Source organism: Labrus bergylta, chromosome 2 (genome assembly GCF_963930695.1).
Source record: "Labrus bergylta chromosome 2, fLabBer1.1, whole genome shotgun sequence".
In the NCBI taxonomy this organism is placed as follows: Eukaryota; Metazoa; Chordata; class Actinopteri; order Labriformes; family Labridae; genus Labrus; species Labrus bergylta.
Window position 1 is genome coordinate 1,968,022 of NC_089196.1, and position 22,215 is coordinate 1,990,236.

Sequence of the window (22,215 nt, forward strand, 5' to 3'; positions counted from 1 at the left end):
ATGTAGAAGTCAGTGTGGGTCCTGTAAACATGTAAACATTGTAGATATACTTTTGTGTAATGATGAACGCTGGATGTTTTGGCACATAGGACAGGGTAAATGCAGCAGCGACGTGCTGTCATTCTCTGATTTTTGTAAAGTTTGTGATCCTCCTGCTGCAAAAAACTACCGATATGTCTATTATATCCTTCACTTCATTAACAAAACTCCCAGTCAGAAAGTTTTGTTTCTTTGCCTAAACCTTAGCTCTGCCCCCTCGTTTGTATGCATTTTCATTCACAAGCTGCTTTGCATTGACCGTTTATGGTAGATTGTGGGTGTGTAGAGGGCGGAACATGGGACTAATCTACGTGCGCTCATTTCCAGGTGGATCGTGATTTATAAAGGGAACATTGCGTGCAGGTGTGCGTACGAATGGTTTTATAACTCTGAATCATTTTGTGCGTACGCCATTTCCGGGTTTTTGGCCCACATACATTTTTAGTATGGATTCTACGCACTCTTTTATAAATGAGACCCCTGGTGCTTTCCTACAGTTCGATTCATATCTGTGAAAATCTTGACTCGAGTAAAGTCTCAATGATGAAAGGGATCATTTAAAACATAGAAATTAACATAGAAAAAAGTTTGACTAAACTATTTAACAATCATCAGTTTTTACACTTGCAGAAAAAACACATGGTAAATGACTCCCTGTTTAATTTTTTTATTAGTGCTGGTCATTGCTTCATTTATGTCACAGTGCAACACATTTCTTAAAAACTCCCTATGTCTTGATCTCTTTAGCTCTAGGTTTCAATCTGAAGAATGACTGAAAACTACAATAACGTCACCCACTGGAATGGCAGCGATGAATACTTCGACTATGACTATCACAGAAAATTATATTTCATAAGGCATGTGGTAACATGGGTCATCATTAGTATCGGCCTTCCTCTGACGCTCATCGTCATCTATGCTCTTTGCTTTCTGGTATGTACATTACATGACTTTATTCATTTACTGTCTGTGCCATGTGTTTGTGGAACAGTCTCAGGATCAGAATCAGATCAACAATCAATTTTTGAGAGGTAGACAGTTCTGACTGTGTTAAAGCAGTGTGCATATATTGATGTCACATGAGGAGGGTGATAAGAGCTGAAAGTCCAGGAGGTGTTCACTGGGCCAGGTTTCAGTAAAACAGGGCAATAGATCTGGATGAATCTAAAAACATTTGTGATCCCATGTTTTTTAAATTTAGCCTCATCATCAGGTCAAATTGTCCAATTTGGTTTATGACTGACAACCAGTGAAACTAATGCTATTATTATAAACTCCAGTTGCTCTTTGTATTTAATGCTACTACAAGAATAAAGCAGCTTTTTGTCTGCTTACATGCTAAAATGAACTGGCCTAATAGTAAACAGTCGGCCAACATTCATCACAATCTTTTTTATAGCACATGAAGATCACATTAGTGTTGTATGTCATTTAAAGATTATTTTTGGGATTTTCATGCCTTTATTTTTTAGAGATAGGACAGTAGACAGAGTCAGAAAACAGGGAGAGAGAGAGTGGGGAACCACACAGCCGCAGGTCGGATTCAAACCCGTGCTGCCCGCCTGGAGGACAACAGCCTCTTTTCATTGGTCATTCAGTTCTGCTGCCTGCTCATTCAGGAGATAAAACAGAATGATGACATCGTACGTTATATTTACCGCAGTAGCCTAGTGACCAGTATTTGCTTCATGGTGTGTGTCTCACTGGAAAGGTAACTATACGTCCTGTAGCTACGTCTGTTTCTGACTTTAATATTTCGGACTTATTCTGCACCTCCTCAAAGACAACGTGTCCATCTTTTATTGCAGAGATTTGGTCATCGCCCACCCACTGTGGTACCGCTTCAAACGAACCATCAAGATCTCTGTGGTGGTCAGTGTCGTGGCCTGGCTCATTCCTCATGTCATTTTGCTCCCTCCGTTTCTCTTCTCTGTGTTTCTCTGGGTTCCTGTTAAAGTGATATATAGCGTCTATGTCATTTCCCCCATCATTCCCTTCTCACTGTTCGTATTCTTCCTGGTTGGGACCCTCAGAGCCCTCTCTGCTTCCGTTTCCGTCCCCTCTGAAGAAAAACGTTGAATTGTTGGAATGTTGGTCCTGGTGCTGCTCATTTACACGCTGCTGTTCCTGCCCTGCATAGTTTTTACTCTTCATGAACATATTAGACCAAACTGTGTTTGTCTTATCTCTCATGTTTATTAAGCTGAGTCCTCTTGCAGACTTAATTTTGTACGTTTTCTTGAGAAAAGACTCCATTGGCAAGCTTTGTACTGCTATGAACTGGTGCAGAGTTGCCAACGCTGACACCAACATATAGACAGTATGAATGTGGACAACATTTTTAAAATTGAGCTCCATGGAGGAAGAGACGATGAGGAGAAAACAGACCAACATGTTCTGTCAGTTTAGAACAAATGTATTTCTTACAAAACTGTATTTCTTTAGCTATGTTGTTCTTCTTGACAGTTAAATACATTTTCTACTCTTCTTAACTTTCTAATCTTCTGATCAATAAAAGCTTTATTTGTGCAGTTCAAGTGGTTGGCATGTCAGCTTTTAGGATGTGAGAGAACGTCCTATTTATTGTAAATTTGACTAAATGAAATATTGTCCATCATTTGTTCCATTGCGTACGTAATGTTTGATTTTTTGTAACCATTGCTCAAGCAAGGAAGGGGGGTCATCCAATTAATAGCACCTGTTCTCTTTATAAGGGCCACATGTTGTATTCAAAATTAAGTCATGTCCTCTATTATAAAATTAGGTTGAAAGGTTACGTGTGAATTTTGTTACTTTAATAAGAAGTAGAAGAGACGATAATGACACCAAATACCAGCTCATTCTCTTCATCAGGAAATGCATGTCTTAATCTTCACGTGACCTATGATATCAGTTCTGAGAAGAAAGCTCTCAGGAAGTTGTGTGTGTCATTACTTAACGTGTTTGTTTTGTAGAAGAACCTTATTTATTTATTTTATTTTATTTAGTTTTTATTTTACAGGGACATTGCATATTAATAAACATTTCTGTAAATATGCCAGAGTTAGCCAAAAGGCTAACTTTCATCTGTTGTCCCTGGTCAGATTTTATAAAAGGCTCCCTAAAAAAACAAGTGTTAGTAAAAGCACATATCCAATAACCTACTAAAGTAACTGTAACGTGCACACAACAAAACAACATGTAACACAATATACAATAAACACGTACAAATTACAAATTACACAAGGCCACATAAAAAACATTGAGTGAGCTATACCTGAAGCTCACCTCAACAGACAATAACACGCAGGCCACAGTCATTTAAAAAAACAGGACACGTTCATCAACAACGTGATGTTGATGCTTAGTGCTGGCAGATGTGGATATCAAATAGCCACTGTTTCAGATTTGAACCAAATGAACGATATGTGTTGCTCTCTCTGATAACTGTTGGGATGTTGTTCCATTCACATGAGGCTGTAACAGAAAAGGCCGACTGACTAAAAACACACTTCCTTAGAGGAATAATGCAGTCGCCTCTTGAGACACCCCTCGTGAAATGATGTGTGTTTGTTTGTATGCTTACAAACTCTCTGAGTGGGGGAGGGGCCAAACCATGTGTGATTTTATAAAGGAGGCATGCATTTTTGTGTTTAATCATGTTCTCCCAGCTTAGGAGGTTGTATTTTTTGAGGATTGAACAGTGGTGGAATTGCTTTGGTTTTTTTGTCTAAAACTTTTATTGTCTGTTTATACAAAGACTGTAGTGGTTTTAATGTGGTGTGACTTGCCTGAGACCAGCTTGTCAAACAGTAGGTCATATATGAGAAAATCATTGAATACATGTACATCTTGGCTGCTTCAGTAGACATGGAGTTTCTGATAAATCTGAAGTTGGCAAGGTTAAATTGAATTTGTTTACAGACTTTTTTTACATGTGCTTTAAAGTTCAGGTTGGAGTCAAGTATAATGCCAAGGTATTTGAATTATTTTACAATCTGTAGTTTTTCTCCTGACACAAGTATATCTGGATTGGATATCTGGTTTGAGTCATTTGTTTTTGTGAAGAACATACCAACAGTTTTAGACACGTTAAGTTGGAGACAGCACTGATTAAGCCATGCTGTAATTTTGACCATCGCGGTTGTTAGTTTTGAAGCAACTTCTGCTTTTGTTAAACCATGCACATACAAAATTGTATCGTCAGCATACATTTGAAAGTTAACCTCAGGACACACAGATGGCAGGTCATTTACATACAGGCAGAATAAAAGTGGGCCCAGTATAGATCCTTGCGGAACGCCCGTGGACAAGCAGAGGGCGTCAGATTGATAATTAAGTATTCGCACACTTTGAGAGCAGTTGGACAGATATGATTCTACCCATTTAAGTGCATCAGCAGAGAAATTAAAGGTGGATAACTTAGCTAGAAGAACCCTGTGATTTACAGTGTCAAATGCTTTTCTGAGATCCAGAAAGACAGCACCAACAATGCCACGGTTATCTAGCAGTGATTTGATTTTTTCAATGAAGAAGCAATTAGCTGTCTCTGTTGAGTGGTTGGATCTAAATCCAAACTGCATTGGATGCAGGTGATAAGAGCTGTTGTTCAGGTGATGTATAATTTGCTCAGCCGCCCATTTCTCTGCAACTTTAGACATAATAGGAAGAATGCTGATGGGCCTATAATTGCAGGGTGAATGGGGATAACCAGATTTGTCAATTGGTGAAATAACGGCAGATTTCCACACCCTTGGGAATTCACCCTGTGATATTGAGAGATTAATGATTTTGGTGATGGGTTTGGCAAATGCTGCACCAAGATCCTTAACCATTGTTGTTGTGTCCATCCCAAAATCATCTTTTGCTTTTGATGGCTTGAGGGATCTAATAATTTCTGTGATCTTTGATTCACTAACATTTATAAAATGGAAAGCTGGCTCTGTTTTGTTTGCCAAGCACAGATTAACCTGCTTAGCAGAGAAGCTCTGTGCAATAGTTGCTACAGAATCGACAAAGTATCGATTAAGAGTTCCAGCTACTTCAGCTGGGTCCTTAGTCAGGTTTCCATTCAGGCTAAGTTCAACTTGTTTTCCTGCTTTGGTTTGTTGACCCAGGAGCTTTTTTAACTGACTCCATATTAATTTAGAATTTCCCCTCGCCTCATTAATTATTGTCATAAAAAAATCAGCCCTAGCCTTCCTCAACCCTGTTATCACCTTATTTCTTAACATGGCAAAATGAAATTTGTCGTGGAACAATCTGGTCTTAATGGCCATTTTCAGTGCCAGATCTCGCTCTTTCATCAGTTTTAAAATATCTGCATTTATCCAGGGAAGACTGTTCTTTTTATTCCTATACTTAAACTTACGAGAAAATTTTGTGATGACACTATGCACTTTACTTGAGAATATTTGACTGCCCTCCTGCAAGTTTTTTCCTAAGAGCAAATCATTCCAATTGACGCTATTTATAGTGTTTTTAAAACATTCCTGCTTGTTCTTAGGAATTCTAAGAGCTTCATTCTCTTTGGCAATTGAGGGGCTAAATCTCGTTTTTGTTAATTTTCTGATCACCAGAATAAGATTGTGGTCAGATATCCCAGTGATCATATTGAGAGATTTAGTAATTCTCTCAGGTCTGTTACTAAATACCAAGTCAATCTGAGTTCTGGTGGATTGGGTTATTCTTGTTGGACCGTTGATCAGCTGTGAGAGATCTAAACCATCAGTTATTTGTTTGAGGTTCTTTCTAGTAGCCTTATCTTCCCAATTAACATTAAAATCGCCCATTATTATCACCTCTTTTTTAAAATTGCACTCTACAAGCATGTTTTGGAACTTTTCATAAAATGCATTATTTGCAGAGGGTGGGCGGTAAATTACAATCAGGACAAAAGACATTTGTGGTGACAAAGTGATATTCAAGCCAATACATTCCAACTCACAATTTCACCAAGTTAATTCATTACATTGAATACTATCCTTCACATAAACCATGACCCCGCCTCCCTTTGATGTCACGCTATCTCTTCTGAAGATTTGATAGCCAGGTACCTCTAATGCTGCAGATGACGAGTTTTCATGCAGCCAAGTCTCAGACAAGCATAGAAAATCTAGATTTGAGTCCATTACATTCGCCAACAGTCGGAGTTTTTACTGATCGTGTGGGAGGATCGTCACCTTTGATGTTTGTTGCCGAAGTACAAACACGGGGAAACGCCGTCCTCGCGATGCTCCCGGGCAGCGCACCGGTGTTGTATGTTGTCTGGTTTTCAGTTTAACTGGTTACCTTTGTTTACAAACGTCAAAGGTTTGTCATGGCGACAGCAGATCAACAATCACCGAGAGGAAACATAGCTGACCTGGCAAATGCCTGAATGATTAAGATTATAATTTAACTGATTTCAAGGCGCAACTCATATCTACTGCGGTAAATATGATTGTATGAGTGAGCACTACATCCCAGCCACCTAATAAAAATACAAAATAAAGAATACATGTTCATGATCGCGCCGAGCTGGATTCGATCTCACTAAAACAAAATTAACACCTAATCACCTGTACCCTGCCTTACAGCGTGCACCACCTGAACAGTGACATTTCATCAATTCCATTACGTATTCGTTTATGATGTCCGCCTCCTGGTCACATTTTAGTTTGGCTGCTCCTACAACAACTGGTTATTGGTTACAACTGGGTATTTTCAAATACCCGCACATATAAAGGTTTTTTCTCGAGGCTACAGCCTTACAGACCACAACATAACAGACCTCTACACCACTACCCATTTTGACAAATAAATACTTTGAAACAGTGACGATCTATTTCAAAACAAACACTGAGCCACTGTTTGATTCACATGACAGGAGACTGCTGGGTTGATCGTAGAAAAGCTACCTGAACATTTCTATTGCCATGCTTTTCAAATGTAAATGTCCACGGCCACTTCTGATTGTATAAGTGGGCACTATACACGACACTTGCGAGAAAATAAAATAAAATGTATGCATGATCGTGTCGAGCTGGAGTCGATCTCACCAGAGAAAAAATGCGTGTAAATAAATGCAAGCGATGTGATGTAGCTCACTTTCATTTTGTGAAAGTAGCTCTCAGATGAAGAAAGGTTGGAGACCCCTGGTATAACGAGTCAGATCGTTCTGGTTTCAAAGTGACTTTCTTTGTGACTTTATATGTACGGGTAGGCGAAGATAAACCCGAACCCAAGGTAACCAGTTGTTGTTGTTGTAGAAGCAACCAAACTAAAATGTGACCAGGAGGTGGACATCATAAACAAATACGTAATGGATTTGATAAACATATACTGTTCAGGTGGTGCACGCTGTAAGGCAGGACACAGGCAATTGTTTGTTAACTTTATTTTAGTGAGATCGACTCCAGCTCGACACGATCATGCATATATTTTATTTTATTTTCTCGCAAGTGTCGTGTATAGTGCCCACTTATACAATCAGAAGTGGCCGTGGACATTTACATTTGAAAAGCATGGCAATAGAAATGTTCAGGTAGCTTTTCTACGATCAACCCAGCAGTCTCCTGTCATGTGAATCAAACAGTGGCTCAGTGTTTGCAGTTATTTTGAAATAGATCGTCACTGTTTCAAAGTATTTATTTGAGATGAGATGAGGTGAGATTCAACTTTATTGTCATTACACATATACAAGTATAGAGTAACGAAATGAGGTTTGGCATCTCACCAGAAGTGCAAATAAGCAGAAAGTGCAAGAGTCTGTGCTATGTACAGTAATTACAAAATTTACAGATGTAGACTAAAAAAGTGAATTATTAGGTATATCTGGATGGCTGGATTAATGGGATGCTATAAATGTAAATAAATGCTATAAATAAGTAATGCTACAAAATAAGTGTATTCTTAGGATTATAATATACAGATTAAGGTGCAGTGAGCATGCTATATTAATAATATACAGATTAAGATGCAGTGAGCATGCTATACTAGTTTACAGATAATATAAAGAATATGGACATAATATGAACATACCATAATACAATAATACAGATGGATGAGAGATGTGTGTGTGTGACCAGGAGGAGTGGTGGGGGGGTGATGGGTGTGAGGTGATATGCAGGGGGCGGAGAGAGAGAGAGACAGAGTTCAGAGTTCGGGGGGTAGAGTTCAGTAGAGAAACAGCTCTGGGGAAAAAGCTGTTCCTCAGTCTGCTGGTTCTGGTCCGGAGGCTTCTGAAGCGCCTGCCGGAGGGCAGGAGGGTAAACAGTCTGTGGGCAGGGTGGGAGGAGTCTTTAAGGATGCCATGAGCTTGCCGCAGACAGCGTGTTCTTTGGACATCCTCAATGGCAGGAAGTGGACACCTTGTGATGCACTGGGCGGTTTTTACCACCCGCTGTAGCGCCTTACGGTCTGCGACAGAGCAGTTTCCGTACCAGACTGAGACACTGCTGGTCAGGATGCTCTCGATCACACAGCGGTAGAAGTTCATCAGTACAGCTGAAGACAGGTGGTGTCTCTTCAGTGTCCTCAGGAAAAAGAGGTGTTGATGAGCCTTCTTAACCAGACTGGAGGTGTTAGTGGACCAGGAGAGGTCCTCTGTGATGTGGGTCCCCAGGAACTTGAAGCTGGAGACACGTTCAACAGCCATCCCGTTGATGTGAATGGGGTTGTGCGTGCTTCCTCTTTCTCTCCTGAAGTCCACGATGATCTCCTTCGTCTTGCTGGTGTTGAGGAGCAGGTTGTTGTCAGCACACCAGGCGGCCAGATGCTGTACCTCCTCCCTGTAGGCCGTGTCATCGTTGTTGCTGATGAGGCCAATCACCGCTGTATCGTCCGCAAACTTGATGATGATGTTGGATCCATGTATAGGTCGTGGGTGAAGAGGGAGTAGAGGAATGGGCTCAGCACACAGCCCTGTGGTACGCCTGTGTTGAGTGTGATGGTGGTGGAGCAGGTGTGTCCTGACCTAACATACTGGGGTCTGTTGGTCAGAAAGTCCATTATCCAGTGACGGAGGGAGGTGTTGAAGCCCAGGTCTCCGAGTTTAGTGTTTAACTTGGAGGGGATGACAGAGTTGAATGCTGAGCTAAAATCAACAAACAGCATTCGTGCGTATGTGTTGTTATTGTCCAGATGTGTGAGCACAGAGTGCAGCGCAGTGGAGACTGCATCCTCTGTACTCCTATTGCTGCGGTAGGCAAACTGGAATGGGTCCAGTGTGGGTGGGAGGCAGTTTTTCAGGTGTGCTAGGACCAGTCGCTCAAAGCACTTCATTATGATGGGTGTGAGTGCCACAGGGCGATAGTCGTTCAGGCCTGTCGGGCTGGAGTGTTTCGGCACTGGGACAATGGAGGTGGCTTTGAAGCATGCTGGCACAGCTGCTTGGGCGAGGGACAGGTTGAAAATGTCCGTAAAAACCCCAGTGAGCTGCTCCGCACATGCTCTAAGCACGCGCCCGGGGGTGCCGTCTGGACCAGCAGCCTTTCGAGCGTTGATCCGGCTCAGTGCAGCGTGGACGTCTGTGGAGGTGAGTGAGAGGGGCTGGTTGTCTGCAGGAGGTCTGGTCGTGGTCTGCGTCTCTCTGTTGTCTCTATCGAAACGAGCATAAAAGTGATTTAGCTCGTTCAGGAAGGAGACATCTGTGGTTATCGGGGTGGAGTTTCTGGGTTTATAGTCACTGATGGCCTGGATGCCCTGCCACATGCGTCTGGGGTCGGAGTTGGAGAAGTGTTCCTCAACCTTCAGCTTGTAGCAGTGCTTGGCCTTGATGATGCCCCTCCTCAGGTTTGCCCTGGATACGCTGTAGGCCATTGCATCATCTGATCTGAAGGCGGTGTTGCGGGCCTTCAGCAGGAGACGCAACTCCTTGTTCATCCATGGCTTCTGATTTGGGTACGTGGTGATCTGCTTCCATGTTGTAACACTGTCGATGGTGGTGTTGATATAATCCAGCACAGAAGAAGTGTAGCTGTCAATGTCTGTGTGAGAGCCCAAGGTAGCCTGAGAAGCAAACATACTCCAGTCTGTGTGATGGTACTTGTCCTGAAGTACAGAGTCTGTCCCCGCTGGCCACACTTTAATCGTTGTTACTGATGGCTTCACACGTTGGATGAGTGGGGAGTACTTGGGGATGAGGAACAAAGAAAGATGGTCTGACTGTCCCAGGTGGGGGAGGGGGGTCGTGGTGTAGGCTCCTGCGATGTTTGTGTAAACATGGTCCAGAGTTTTGTTTCATCTTGTATTGCAGGAAACATGCTGGTGAAATTTGGGGAGCACTGTCTTTAAGTTTGAGTGATTAAAATCACCTGCAACTATAAATGCAGCCTCCGGGTGAGCAGTCTGTTGTTTACTGATAGCGGTGTAAAGTTCCTTCATAGCAGCTTTTGCATCGGTGGAGCTGAGCTCCCTTGGCTGATAGAAAGGTCTACATTTAACCATGAGAAACTCAATGTTAGCTGAGCAGTGTCTCCCAATAATGACAGCTTTGACAAGCTTTGTTAATATAAATACACAGCCCTCCTCCTCTGGTCTTACCGGAGTCCTCTGCTGTTCTGTCTGCTCGGTGTGTGTGGCGACCGGCTAGCTTGATAGCATCGTCCGGTACTCCGTTGTTTAGCCATGTTTCCGTGAAGAGCCATGTTTCCGTGAAGATTTGTCAAAATGGGTAGTGGTGTAGAGGTCTGTTATGTTGTGGTCTGTAAGGCTGTAGCCTCGAGAAAAAACCTTTATATGTGCGGGTATTTGAAGATAAACCGAGATAACCAGTTGTTGTAGGAGCAGCCAAACTAAAATGTGACCAGGAGGCTGACATCATAGAATGATACGTAATGGATTTGATGAAGTGTCACTGTTCAGGTGGTGCACGCTGTAAGGCAGGACGCAGGTGATTAGGCGTTAATTTTGTTTTAGTGAGATCGAATCCAGCTCGGCGCGATCATGAACATGTATTATATTTTCTTTATTTTGTATTTTTCTTAGGTGGCTGGGATGTAGTGCTCACTCATACAATCATATTTACCGCAGTAGATTTAAAACGTGACTTGAAATCAGTGCAAATATGATCAGACAGGCATTCTCCAGGTCAGCTACGTTTCCTCTCCAAAATCAGAAACATCAGCTGTCGGGTCCGTTCGGTAACCAGACAATGTGGGAATCAGACAACATACAACACCGGCATCCAGGCACCCCACCGCTGCCGGCTGCCCTGCTGGTGCAGACGCCAGCACACCTGGTACGATCCACGGACACACACCGCCATCCCCGCTCACCGAAATCCCCGCAACACTGGACGCCACGTCCCCGGCAGACTGCAGGCCCCCCATGGCACTCAGGTAGAAGGTGCTGTTACTCATCCTAGTTGTGAAAGCGCTGCAGGTACCATCTTCTGCAGGTTGGTTTAGTGGGCCGGGACACTGATAAATGTCTCCGGATAGTAAGAGGCAGATGGCAATAATCAGCGTGTGGCTTTGTTGTTGTTTGGACACAGTCTTGGTGTGTTTTGTTACCCGGTTGTAGAGAGACGGGTAAACAAACGTCATGGCTATGACATGTCTCCCGAAGCCGAAATGTTTGTTTACTTGACTTGTGTGGAGGCTTTTCAGATCAGTGGCATGGATTGGCTTTTTGGCATCGCTGAAATCTTTGTGATCTTTTAAAAACTGCCCGGTGTCGATAGGCTTCAATATACTTGTTAGCAACACATATACCAGAAGAGCTCCAACTACACCTGTCCTGCAGGCTGCCGCCATCTTACTCTGGTGACTCTCTGAGTGTCTGTTTGTGTTCACGGCCTGATGTCACACTGTTTGTGTTTGTGTTTATTAAGAACACACTACATGTTCCTATAACTCATTTTTTGTTAACTGGTACTAACTTTTAATCATTCCTTGTTCACAGCCTGAAGCTGCTTTGGTGCACTCTCTGCACAGATAAGGTTGTGGTAATAATAATCAGCAGGCGTGAATGTAAACATGTTCCTAAACATTTAAATAAGGGAATTTGCATGGCACCATGTAGTGTTATCTTAAGCCTGGCTCAGACTCCCAGTTAAAGTGATACTTCACCCGTTGAAACATGAATCTGTATTGACATTGAATCATATATGTAGTAGAAATGTGAAATACATTTTGAAGTTGGTGCCTTCTTGGCAGAGAAAAGGCAGAAAGTGTCTTTTTGGCTCATGTTGATGAAAGACACCAAATCCCAGAATGTACAGCACTGAAGGCCACTCCCACTAAGGTCCTCTAGTTCAGAATCAGAAATACTTTATTAATCCCAGAGGGAAATTCGATGGTTGCAGTTTCTCCAAAATATACAATATAGCAGTAGAAATATATTAATAAAAATATTTACAGACATATTTACTTCAACACATAAGGCCATTTCCTCAACTGATTCAGAGATTTCTTCCAGAATTGATCTTGTAAATTCCTGTCAGAAAACAGACTCTATGTCTGGTTCCACAGGCAAACAGTGAGAGCACCGACACTACCAGTCCGCCCCAGCTCCAGCCGGCCCCGGCTCCTTGTCCTCACCACCGCCGACAGGCAGGCCTTATGTCTCGGCTGCTGAGCTGGCAGCGGCAATATAGTAATATAGTGGCGAGACGTTTGCTGCCGACAGGCCGGTCTTGTCGCGGCGGCCTGCTAGCGCCAGCCCCGCAGCAGCCAAAACACAAGACCGGCCTGTCAGCAACAGCTGTCTCGCCGCTTTATTTACATTTTTTCGCCATTATCAGCTTTCTCCTTAGAGCCTGTTAGCATAGCTTCCAAGCAATATGGCGGAAGTTAAGTTTCGATTCTGGGAGTGAGTTCCCACCATAGACTGTAAATATTACTGGACGAACCCTGACCCGTCTGTGACATAGGCAGAAAATGAGTCCAATCGACGGCCGCATCCATATTGGATTTGCAGTTTCAACCTAACTTCGGATCAACCTAACGACAGCAGTAAGGCGGGACTTGCGGGACTTAACTCCGCCCATTCAGCTCGACGTTAGCAGTCCACTTGACAGCATAGCTAACAGCTAGGCTGCTATCATCCCCTATTCCTGCTCGTCCTGAGAAAACTCTACAAACAGTAAGTTAACATTTAACTTTTCTACAACACAGTTAAAATGAATTATATTCAACCCAAATATTTAATTGAAGTCTTAGAACTACAATTTTTTAAATATACAATTATGGTTATTAGTTATTTGTCAGAGAAGTTCGACTTTGTCAGTGTTAGCAGAGCAATACATTAACAAAGTTTTATCCATAGACTGTAAATAAATATGAGACATCCAAAAGAAATCAATATTACAAAGCTTACAGTTCATGTTACTGTTCTGACAAAAAGAGGAATGTCTGTGTCTTATATTTACTGATGTCAACAGCGATGATGGTGAACATGACAATTGAAAAATAATTATTTTGTATTTATTATGAGACATTTGTTTTCTATTGAACCCTGTGAAGTCATGGAGTCTGTGGACAGTGTCAGCTTCACACCAAAAACTAAGTATTAGAAAAAATAGTGTTTAAGACTGGCACCTATTATGATGAGTTGCAGCTACCTTGTTCAATATTATTCCTGCAGATGTAGCTCATAACAAAAAAACACCCTGAGCTGTCACATGTAGTTAACTGTACATTTTGTTTTGTCTGAGGCATTAATTGAACACCTTTGTATTTCTCCTATAGACACAGTGTGGATTATTGGTGACTGGTCCATCGAGGTGTCCAGAGAGCTGCAGAGACAGAGGAAGAAACCTGAGCTTCAACAACATCTGTATTTGTTGGTTCTTCTGAGGTGGATTTCAGTTGCTTCTCTTCAACAACTCGCTGTGAGGGAGGTCTCCCCCGGATGGCCTGAGTGATGACACCCACAGACTGAGAGCTGGAGCTGAGGCGTGTTTCAAGCCTCTTGACAAACCGTTACACCACACCCGCCTGTCAAGCTGGTCAGCTACACGCCTTATTGTGAATAACTCTTATTCTTCATCAAATCAAAACTGATGAGTCATCAAAACATTCACCCCCCCATACAGTGTGTGTCCATCGAGACATGAGCTAATCACACCTATTTGTTTGTTTTGTACCAAGCTGTAAACATGTTAATCTCTGCTGTAAAAACAGATTTTTTTTAATGTTGTTTTTCAGATTAAATAAATATTTCTATATAAATGCACTCCTTTATGTCTACTTATGAGTATACATTTCAGATTTTAAAAGGACAAGACTAAAATGTGCATTAATGCTCAACTCAATAGCTTAGGGAAGGAAGTCTACTTTTACATAACTTTTTATTCTTTCAACATTTTTTTTTACCAAATACTAATGTAGTTCAGTTCTTAAAATGGGATGGAACAGAGTCATTGCAAAATGATGACCTTAAACACAGCCCCACTCTTAAATCAAGATACATGGAGAGTAAATAAGATCAATAACTTGTGAATAAAAACACAGTTAAAAATGATTTAGAAATGTAGTCTTCCCAGATCAATATCACATAATATCAACTTCTCCCATCTAAACTGGAAAAAAGGTCTTAAAATAGGAAGAAAATGGTTTGATTGCAAGTTGTTTGGAGGAGATCTAGTTTTATTTGAACAGCTGAAGCATGAATAAAGTCTTCCAAGGTGCAAACCCTCCTCCTCCTCCTGAAGCCTGTGGAGCTCCTTCATGTACTGCTGTCTTATCTGCTGGCCATCTTCTCTCACCAGAACTTCAACTGTTGAAAAGTCATTCAGAAGAAGCTCGAGCATGTGACATGGATCCAGGAGAACATGGACTTTTAGTGAGAGGTCTTCAGGATGGCAAAGAAAGAGAGAAAATATCAGTTATTCATTAAATCATTTTTTTTGTTCTCATCTATTTTTCTGTATTCATCTGTGTGTACGAGTACATTTATAAATTCAACAGTGTACTACCCAGACAACAAAGGTACAGTATTCAGGTAATCAACATCTATTCAAAGTTAAGAAGAGAAACCTTATTGTAATCATGCTGTTTTCAGCTCTCTCACTCACACAATGATATTCCACATCAAATTGTCTCAGATTTTGTGTGAGGAAAAATTAAGCAATTTATTGTGGATAGTACTTCATCTTAACATGAAACAAATATAACCTGAATTATTTAAATCATTAACAGGTCCCAACTCTCTGTGCTTTAGTACAGAACATACAGTAACTCATTTATTATTAACATGAGCTCAGTACATGGCTGTATTCTTCAAACTATTTCTTATACTTTATATCTATGTGCTTTAAATCTTATTTTCATTCCACATGTTATTTATATTTTATATTTCTACTGCTATATTCTGTGTATGAGTTCAGTGAAAATTAATATGGTTATTAATATAGTTCTTAATGGTTACAGATGCTCTTACAAAGTGCATTTTTTTTTAAATTTGTTAACAGTTTGTACAAATCTTAAGACACTACATCAACCATGTAACGTTAATGTCATCCTCTATAACCTACACAGCACATTAGGTTCAGTTGAGTTTATGTTACTGACGGATAATTACTACACAAAGTTTGTTTTTTAATGTCCACATTTACGTGGAGTATAACATTCATCATAACGTCAGATAACCACCGAGATGAACCTTTAGCTTCTAACATCACACAAACTCATTTTCAACATCTTAACAACAAACATTTCTAAACCATTGTAAATAATGAGCTACACAGTTAGCCGACTGGTTTACAAGCTAATGCTAAACAAGCTAGGTCCGTAAATATAAATACCGACACTGAGTAAGCAGTAAATATAACACTACTATATCACTTACCGAAGAAAACTGAAGCATCAACTTCTTGGATGGTCTGTTAACCGCACAGCAAGCCATGTATGTTGTCAGATATGTGTTAAACTAACTCTCCAAATGAAGTAAGAAAGAGGAGAAATCAGACGGATCAAGCTGTTAGCCTCCTGACCTGCTGACCGCGCAGAGCTGTCAATCAAATCTGACAAAACCAAATATGGGCATAGCCGTTTTCCTTAATAGAATAAAATCCGATGAGTTATAAAAAAATTCACCCCCCCCCACAGTGTGAGGAGAAGGGGCCGTCAACTTCTCAGATATATCTCGCTTTTTGAACCAGGCTGTAAACATGTTGATTCCTGTGGTAAAAACAGGCTTTTTTGGCTGTGGGCTTATGGCACTTCCGGCGCTTCTGCAGCCAGCCTCAAGAGGAACCTCGAGGAACTGCAGTTTTTTGTACTTCCGCATAGGCTTCATTTTTCGAGACCGGAGGTTGCCCCTTGGTTCCCACCCACTGATCTGTGATTGGTCTGTAGCTTCAGTGGTCAAAATATAGGTTGGAATATTTTATAGTTTCATCCCGCTAACCGCAACCGGTTTCAGTGATGCAAAAATCGTCATTTTGCGTCACTGGAAGCTCCTTTTCAGATTTAGAAATACAAAGATTTCCTGTCTCAGGGGAAAATGAGGGCGGGATGCACGACCATTCAAAAATACTACCAGGTTTCTGATGATACAAAGCTTAATGCAAATGAGTGAAGTGTCCCTTTAATTCGGCCGATTTGAGGTCCGATCATTCATACTGTATGTTTTTTTAAATGTTTTTGTGTTTCATGAAATATTTTTGCAAGTAGCGAAAGGTTTTTCGCAATCATGACATTTTTTAGACAGTTGACCTTCAGGGTCACTGTACATATGCATTCATTCAAACTCACACAGCACTGTCACACACTCTCGCCCACACAGATAAACACACTCCCTGCTACTCAGCACTCTCTCAAGGGCGAGTTCCAATAAAGCAGCGTTGGAAAACAGCCATCTGATGGATTGGACCTGCAGAAGGCAGCACAGGCAAATCCCCTAATGTGACATAAATAAGGCAGCCGTGCTCCAATCGCTCTCTACAGTAAATTATATTGTCAGGCACAGTCACTTCCCTGCTCGCCGTGCAGCTAACAAGAATCACCTGCCAAGGCTCAACAGGGAGAGGAGGAGCTACCAGAGGGAGGGGATAGGGGAATTAATTAAAGTTGCAAGTCACCAACACCACACACACGCTGAAACATGCTTACACACACAAACAGATGTGCTCACACAGAGAGCCATGCATACAGGTATGCATCTGATTTATTTCCGTTGCTCACGTGTGCTTGCCTCCCTCTCCTGTGGCTCTAAGTGAAGGTCGATGCGACAGCTCTGCTGAGGATAACCTGTGATGCTGGTCATCCGCTTTGGTGCTCTTGTCCCTCTATGTGTGCCCGAGGCCTGCAGATTCTCAAGGGGGCTGATAAACCTAATGCAGAGGTCAATCGATCAATCTTTATGTGTATAGTGCCAAATCATAACAAACGTTATCTCAAGACACTTTACAAAACGAGCAGGTAAAAGACCTTACTCTTTGTTATATTATCTACACAGACCCAACATGAGTACTGAGCAACATTTAGCAAAGTTACACTGGAGAATAAAAACGTCCTAATATTAACATAAAAAACTTTAATGATAAAACGGGGCGTACCGAAGTTGAGTAGCTCTAAGACTTTAATATGTGCAATAACGAGCAGTTGTGATATAAATGTGCGTAATATTCGTATCCCAGTCTGTGAATTTCATATATATTTCATAAATTTTGTGGAGACAAACTTAACTAAACTGCTGACTCATGCTCAGCTGCTCTGATACAGTGACGCTGCATGACTCGCTCTTTATGTCTCAGTTCATGGGACGTATCCCTCTGCTGCCTCCTTTTGGGTGGTGGTGTGTAATGGGCTCATGAGTGCATTTTTTTCTGTACCCATTGAAGCTTCTATCTGTTGAGTAGAAGAAGAGCATATGTGAAACTTTAAAACGAGTCAATTGAGGCCTGGAGCGCTGGAGTCTAGCAACCAATACCAATAACATGTCACCATCCAGTAACTTTAGACACGTAGAACGTATTAAATATACATTTTTATTGCAGATTTGACGAGAGGTGATTAAAATCAATCAAAATAATGTTAAAAAATCTTATTCAGTGAAGCTCTGACATTCTCCTTTTGGGGAGAGGTTGGGCAGACGCCTAAATTGACCAGCCACAACTTGTCAAAGGCCCCTTAAATACTGCCAGTTCAGTCTGGAATCTTTTATCCTCTGTTATGCTCATCTCCAATGTGAAACACACAGAGCCAGAACGCGGGATGGAATTAGTCTTGCCATCAGAGGTAGCAAACAAAGCGCAATGGGGGCGAGACGGTGACACTGTATAGCGGCTGAGCCAGCGTGGCAGAACAGCTCTGTGTGTGTGTGTGTGTGTGTGTGTGTGTGTGTGAGAATATCTGAGGGTGTGCGCATGTGGAGCTCACACTGTTTGTTTACATGTTGTGCCTGGGGTGGTTCCGGATGTAACACAATATGAAATCACACACTAGGACTACAATATTACACTGTTGTGAATGCAGTGTAAATTAAAAGGCATAACGACGGTTAGTCTTTGTTACAGGCTTGCAGTGTAAAAGGGGCTAATGCTAAGTCTGGGGAATATAAACTCCTCAAAAAAAGTTTGGAAACGGTATTTCGGTCAATTATTTTGCCCCTTTAATAATACTAATTGGTGTTGTGTTTCATATTGTTGGAAAGCCTGATTAGTCACATTTACATTGAGGTATTACTTGTAAAGATTGTGCATTCATGGAAAGAGCAACACATATAAACGTGTGGGTAGCGCCGAAAATAAATGTGCCAAAAATCCCTTGCAATATTCTTCTGTTGGTATTCACTCCTGTTTTGAGTTGCTTGGTGGATTGGATGATTGCACTCTCTCAAAGTAATAAGGAAAAAAACAAAACATATTGGCCATTTTTACACTTTATACATTTGACACTGTTCGGGACCTCAATTCGTGTTGAAGATCCATACACAGCCACAACAGCTTGGCCCCTCCTCCTCATGCTAATCACCAGGCTGGTCACATTCTGCTGTCGGATGGCATCCCACTCCTCAACCAAGAGTTGTTGAAGGTCAACCAGCGTGGTTGTGTTGGTCACTCTAGCACGTACAGCACGCCCAAACTGATCCCACAAGTGCTGTCAATCAGGTGCCTGTCAGGTGTCAGTCATACACCTGTAACTGGCACACACCTTGCAGCACTTGAAGCTTGAAACAGGAGTAAACACCAACAGAAGAACATTTCAGGGGATTTTGGCAAAAAAAATTAGGGCGCTACCCACACGTTTAGCTGTGTTGCTCATTTCATGAATGCACGATCCTTACAATTAATACCTCTTTTTAATGGTGACTAATCAGGCTTTTCAACAATATAAAATACAATACCAATTAGTATTATTAAAGGGGTGAAATAAGGGAATGAACTTTTTTTGAGGAGTTTATTTACTGTGGCTCCTTGGCTCTTGCTCTTCTCTTCACATGGTCTTTTACCAAAACGGTCCTTCATGTCTCTTGTTCTCCACGCAGCTGTTTTTGTCATGTTTGTTCCAAGTCTTTGTCAGAGCACAGCTGTTTGTTTTTTTATATAGTTGCCAAATATGTGTGCCCAGAACATGGCTTTGTTGCTGTGGTAGACATCAATAAGACCTGTCAAAACATTCTGCCTCAGTATTCCTCTACTTGTAAAATGTTGCAACTACTTGTAAATGTACTGAGGATGCAACACTATGCCGATGATAAGCTCCTATATCTTCCTAAAAATAGCATGCACATGATGACAGATTTAAAAGCAGACATCAAGAGCCTCATTGACAAATAGTTTATATTTCAAGCACGTTTTTTAAAATCCCTCAGTCTACATCAGACTGTAAATTTGTTATCATGGTGCAATAAGTCAACAAACTCATAAGATGAGTAATGCCTCAAACAAACAGCGTCTTTCACACAGCCCTATTCCAACAAACACTGAAGCCCACAAGTGCTACTCCATTGCAGGCCTACCATGCATAGAAACAGCATTGCCCTCTCCCTGTCAAACATTTCCTCCCATAGCCGGCTAAAAAAGTGTTTCCCAACGCTGACAGGGAGAATGGATGGCCTCCATTACGCCTGGCTACAAACACATTCCACCAGGATGAAGGGGCCGTAAATTATCCTGCAAGCGAGCAGCCCAGGCCACAGCCGAGCCAACAACCCCCCCCCCCCCCCCCCCCCCCCCCCCCCCCCCCCCGGTTCTAATGGAGTCAGCCCATCCACAGTCTGCAACACATTGAATCACAGCCCCCTTACCTAAACACACACTCTCACCTGTACTGTATGTGTAGATACAGTATGTGTGTTTATGGTGCTAAATAAAGGGTGGCTGTTAAAATCATGTTTAGCTGTGTGAACAATGTGAACATTTCACACATAGATAAAGCACAAATAAAGTCCATCCTGTGTAAATGTGTCTCTGAGTCATGACTGTCTACAGTGAGTGAGAAGCTCGGGTCCCGTTGGCTGTGTTGTTGTTAGAGCCGTGTTTACATGGACGGGACGGCCGGCTCCTCCCCTTGTGTATAAAAGCTGTTTTAGTCAAGAACTAGAGAGAAGAAGAAGAACATACTCACTGATTATTTGGATGTTAGTAAGAGTTTTTAGATCACGCTCATTCTGTGTAAATTTATGTGCAATGTGAAGCTACAAGCTAACTAAAGAGCGCTAACATTAGAATGCTAACATAACAATGCAGGCAGCAGGCAATTCCAGCTCGAGCCAAGGACAATTTAGTCTGCCACTTATGCTTAACAGTGCTTAATTATGGTGCACTCCAATTGATAACTCCTTCATACGAACTTGAACGGAGGGGGGTTGGAGATGTGTTGGAGGCTTCAGTATGGAAGAGGTGTGGCCAAACAGCAGTTTCTTTTGGTTTCATGCTGGTGCTCTTGGGCGATATCTACTGAATCAAAAAGTTGCACATTCTTACTTTAAAAACAGATTTAACAAAGACATGCACTGTAATCAAGAGCAGAAAAGTTACTCATGGGATTTCTCCAACAAACTTATGTTACACTACAGCACAATAAGTGTGACGGCCTGCACACTGGCACGTCTAATGCAGTGAAGCTGGAGGGCGTAACTATAGAAACATCAGCAGTATGTCCAGTCAAATTCAGTTCACATGACACAAAAGTGTTGTTGACAGCCGGGAAGCCATCAAATAGTCTGAGGCATTGGCCTGTGGCATGGTTAAATGCTGAGTGTGTGTATAAATTATTACATGCAAATAGTGAAGTGTCAGGGAACACTTTGTTCCCACAAGGTAAAGCTCGTTCTTCTTGTGTGACAGCAGAGCTGATAGGTATCTATGTCCTTCCTTTTGGCAGTTGACAACAAAACCCCAGAGGAGCAATTTTAATTTTGTAACTACCTCTGTCTTCTTTTTCTTGGCACTTCATCCACATGTTTGTCTCTGTTTCATGTCATGCTGCTGGGAAATTCCTGAACGATTGTTGTTAAATAAATTGGTTCACAAATTTGGCACTTTTGTTTGTGGCTCATAAAATATTTTATTTGTACCCATATGGTTCTATATTGATGTTTGAGTTTGTGCCATTTAGTCTGTGGGCCAATCACAGCTCAGGGTGACTGTATCATTATTTTAAACAAAACATTTTGCACAAGGACACAGTATGGCTCGATCATTTTATTGAATACTGCCTTTGTCGTTTTGTCATCTGCAGTTATCAAGACCGCCTTTTCAGGCCGCCGTAGTACTGGCATTAAGAGTGAGTCATGCAGCGTCATTGGTCAGATTGACTGTTTATGAAGGTGAGTTAAAATGATCAGGTGCTAAATCCGTTAGCCAGTTAATGGTGTTTTCCATTATGTGTTAGCATCAAGCTAACAAAATAATTGCTATATCCCGGTCCATTAGTGAGAAACTGTGCCCAACCTGGACCTCCCTTTGACTTATTCCAAGGCGACTGTGGGAACTTAATTGAAGTAAGTTAAGAGCCCTCTACACACCGTTTCTTGCGGCCATATTTACGCCCCTGTGACCCCAGAAAGAATAGCTTTTCGTATGCTGAAGCTAATGGGGATCCAAATAAACAGAAACAGAGGTAATAACAGAGGCGAGGCATCCTACACCCAGCCCCACCATCGGACTGTGTCATCCCTAAAACCACCGCCGTCCTCATTCATGCACGGTCTGCTCCGACCTCCACCTCAGTGACGAGGAAGTGTGGACAACAGGAGAAATACAAAGGAGAAATCCTTCCTGCATATTATCCAATATGCTTTTTTGTAAAGTGTCTTGAGGTA

General features: G+C 41.7%; 1 pseudogene; it reads left to right on the forward strand.

The window, feature by feature from the left end:
- The first annotated feature begins 807 nt into the window (after positions 1–807).
- LOC114920392 (G-protein coupled receptor 4-like) lies at positions 808–2,601 on the forward strand (annotated as a pseudogene).
- Positions 2,602–22,215: the final 19,614 nt, after the last annotated feature.